The sequence below is a fragment of the Notothenia coriiceps genome, unplaced genomic scaffold (assembly GCF_000735185.1).
Source record: "Notothenia coriiceps isolate Sejong01 unplaced genomic scaffold, NC01 NC01_scaffold00012399, whole genome shotgun sequence".
NCBI classification, from domain to species: Eukaryota; Metazoa; Chordata; class Actinopteri; order Perciformes; family Nototheniidae; genus Notothenia; species Notothenia coriiceps.
The window spans coordinates 1-4362 of NW_011345100.1; the positions used below are offsets into that span (position 1 = coordinate 1).

General features: G+C 39.6%; 1 long non-coding RNA gene across 1 annotated transcript; it reads left to right on the forward strand.

Moving 5' to 3' along the window:
* The first annotated feature begins 2197 nt into the window (after positions 1 to 2197).
* On the forward strand, positions 2198 to 3357 carry LOC104947327 (uncharacterized). Its single transcript, XR_798552.1, has 3 exons — positions 2198 to 2217; positions 2557 to 2648; positions 3184 to 3357. It is a non-coding gene; the product is annotated as an uncharacterized lncRNA (long non-coding RNA).
* The last annotated feature ends 1005 nt before the right edge of the window (positions 3358 to 4362 follow it).

The following is a 4362-nucleotide window of genomic DNA, read 5'->3' on the forward strand; positions in this document are numbered from 1 at the left end:
TACTTGTGAGGCAATTTGTGAAATGTGTATTGTTATTATTATTATTATTATTATTATTATCATTATTATTATATTATTATGTACAGGCTAGTAAAAAGTCAAAGAGCAGATTGCATCGTTTGAAAAAACGAAGTGAGAGGCTGAGTGAAAATAATACAAATACATCCTTGGACACAAAATCCGACAAAGACCTTGAACGTGCACCCAGTGAGGCCAGGAAGGAGCAGGGGAAAGGTGGAGGGAGGCAGGGTCTGAAAGAAGGATGTAGCAGGCAGCGGTGATACTGTCCCCGGTCCCCTCTGGCCTTTAATAACTCCACAGGGGCCCGAGACCCCGCCTGGCCCCTAGTGTAAGGTCACAGTAAAGGGAAGTGGCCTTGGTCTCATAACTCCTGCTCGCTCACATCAAAGGGCAGGAGTTACTGCTTCTCTCTGACTGTATGGGAACAAAAGGGGGCTCGAATACAGTCCTCACGGCACACTAATATAAGGATATTTGTGTGTGAGTTATGACTTAATTTGCGACAGTTTTGAATTTAAAGTTGTGGTGATTAAACTGATGATACTATGGGACAAACTAAGAATGATTCATAATATAACATATATTAATAATGGCTGCATTTTATATATTTTTTATGTTAATGATTATCCCCCGTAATATTATAACTATATTTGAATTTCATTTTTTATTTATTATTAATTATTATTTTGGTAGATATTTTTTTTTTTATTCTTAATGACCTTTTTTTGTTTTTTAAATGTTTTTCTTCATATTAAAAAATGCTTTTGGATTTAGGGCTTACTTTAAGAATCCAGACTATAAAGACATGCCTCTTTGATTTGTTTAAACTACACTGCTTGTAAAGAAATTAGTCAGTGTCATGTCAGTCAAAAATAGTCTAAGATACTTGAAAGTTTGGTTCACTATTGATTGAAATCAAAACTAGTTTGCCAGGTACAAAATGTCAAGTTCTTTGTTGAGTTGCTATGAAATCTTTTGCTCTAAAGATAGGAAACATCAGGACTGCAGCATCTCACGCACATCAGAGCACCTTCTGACACATGCTCTCATATCACTCTCAGCTGCACTCTCACGCTGAGACCATGTGGGAATTGAGCTACGGGAGGGAAGAACCAACGTCATTCCTCCTGCAGGGTCACACACATCCTTGTCGCTGTCACACGCATAGAGCAAGAGAAAAGACCCTCATCCCTCCTACCCCCCTCCCCACAACACTCAAAGTGACAGTATGTGCCCTGGAAAGGCCTTGTAGTCAGATTTTCAGAAGCACTGCACTCTCTTTAAAAAGGTTCCCTATTATACTGTTTTTCATCAATATATCACAGGTCTCAGATATATACAGAACCTGTCTCTGATTGGCTGAAACACCAAACAGATCATTGCAGCATTACCCATAATCCCCTCTGTTTCAGCCCTGTTTCCAAAGTGCTAATTCTCTGTCTGTTACTTTAGATGAAAATAAGGAGCCCCTCCCCACGCCCCTCTGAGAGATATTTGGTTAAAAAGAAAACAATGTTTTCTTTTTAACCAAATATCTCTCAGAGGGGCGTGGGGAGGGGCTCCTTATTTTCATCTAAAGTAACAGACAGAGAATTAGCACTTTGGAAACAGGNCCTCATGAAGTGTGATTCACCTGGACCACACACACACACACACACACACACACACACACACACACACACACACACACACACACACACACACACACACACACACACACACACACACACACACACACACACACACACACACACACACTTCACTAACGCTGAGCTCTTTTAAGTCGAGGCTAAAAACACTACTTTTTTCAGCTGCTTACCCAGAAGTCTTTTAACTTGTTTCAGCCCCTACTGTATTTACAATGTTGTTTTTAATTCTTTTTAATTTTAATTCTCTTGTATGCATGTCTATGTCTGAACAGGTGCGATATAAATAAACGTACCTTACATACACACATACACACACCTCTTACTGTCCCCTGTTTATTCACACGTCCTCACCTCCCTCTAAGGTTATGATATTTGAATATTCATCACCTCTCTAACTTAAAAGCCAACGTTTTCAACTTTGGACGTGCTGTATTTTATTTGGCCGAAGTGTGCTGCACAAATGATGACATTAATTGCTGTCGTATTGTCTGTGTGGCTAACAGCTTGTCTTTATCTCTGTTTTGCAGGCTTGTGGTTGGAGCTAGCTGTATCCTTTGTCTGCCAGAGAGCTTGTGAAATCGGGAGAGAAACAGTAAAGTTATGAACTTAATACAAATGTAATCAATAGACCAGTATTTCTGAATAACCCTTAGCACTTGTTGTATCTCAAATCTGCAGCTTACACCAAAACCATTCAATCAGACTTTATGGCCACTTGGTAAGCAAAAATTAACTAACGTGACGTTTTTTTAAATCTAATTGAACCATTATCTTGTTTTATTTATTCCTCCGTGTCTGTTTTTTTATTGTATCCTAACATCAGGTGCTTTTGTATATATGCAATCTTCGAAAAGACTTGAGTATTCCTGAACCTTCTGTTGCTCAGATGTGGCTCTGGAGTGTGCCGGCTTCCTCACAGGCATTGGATTGGACGCCACAGTGATGGTCCGCAGCATCGCCCTCCGGGGGTTTGATCAGGTATTGCTCCCTGAACTACAGTTTCAAGATTCAAAGATTCAAAGGTCATATGCACAAAGCTACAGTGTAGAAATGGCAATGCAATTTGGTAAAGACTCTGTAAACTGGGTTGAAAGCACACACATGTGATCTCTTTAGGAATTAAGACTCTTTTTTGTTTGTGACAACATCCGGGAAAAAAAGATTTTGGATGGAGGATGTTGTTGGTCATAAATGCAGTGGAGTTGTTTTACTTTTTGATGCAACCATCCTAAGCTTTTTGCCGCCTATAGAACACCTCAAATTTAATTATATGGTTGTATTGTCATATGCACAAAGCTACAGTTTAGAAATGGCAATTAAATTCTTCTGACCTGAGCCCCTCCAACAATGCAACATATATAATAAAACACAAACTAAGAAGTAGTGCAAAAAGTCTACATACATCTCAATAGAATATAGGATATGTACAAGAACAGAATATGAAATTAAATAATGTAAATTAAGCACCACATATTCTACATAATAATGGAATGTTTTCTTCTGGTTTCTGCAGCAAATGGCAGGTCTAGTGACGGACTACATGGAAGCATATGGGACCAAGTTTGTGAAGGAGTGTGTCCCTAAGAGAGTGGACAAGCTGTCCTCAGGAGCTCTGCAGGTGACCTGGACCGACACACTCACGGGCAGCGAACACAAGGACACCTACGACTCTGTGCTGTGGGCAGTTGGTGAGTGTGTGTGTGTGTGTGTGTGTGTGTGTGTGTGTGTGTGTGTGTGTGTGTGTGTGTGTGTGTGTGTGTGTGTGTGTGTGTGTGTGTGTGTGTGTGTGCCTGATTCCAGTTGGTGATATGTAAGAATGAAATATTTAAATGTGATGCTTAAGGAGTTTACAGGTATCAGGTTTGATTATAGGAGAAAGCTGAAGTGGTATAGGATCATTGTGTTGCTTACTGGCACTAGACTTCAGAATCACAATCAGAATGAGGTTTATGGCCAGTTTTCACTCATAATGAATTTGGCTTGGTGTTTTGGAGCTAAACATATTAAGAGAACAATCAAATACAGGCAAATAAGAAAATGTATTGAACAGGCAGTGTCAGGCCTTTCTTCAACGCAATACCAACATAGCTTTTAATGAAAATTGTTGTTCAAGACTTTAACTTGAATGAGCTTTTTCCATGCGGTTTGAGCTTTCATCCACAACAAATGGAGCTTTTGGGAAACTCCAGCTAGGGTGAAGATGTTTAGCTGAGTGTTACACAGTTATATGGTTTTGTGAGGCATCACAAATTATGCATTTGGAGAACTACAACATGAACAAAAACATTTACCTGTGCATGTGCAGACTAGGCCTTTTGGCTTGTCTCTACCAAATAGAGACATGGCTCTGACCTGAGACTGGATTTGGACTATCCGACAGATACTTGACTGATTAATTAATCTGGCATATTTATTTTTATTATGACGTTTTCTTTTACAAGACAAGGTGTTCAAACGACTGAAGTGATGTAAACGTCTGTAGTGAAGGTGACCTGATGGAGTACAACAAGGGACTCCTTAACCCCACTTTGTAATACCTCTTCTGGTATATCATGTGAAACACCAGCCATATTGTTTCCTATATCTCCCTGAAATATAAACAGCGGTGTGCCAGTACTCCCTGCCAACATCAATTTCACTGTCATCCTCAATAGAGTGCGGTTTCAGCAGATAGCAGAGGAATCAAAACAAA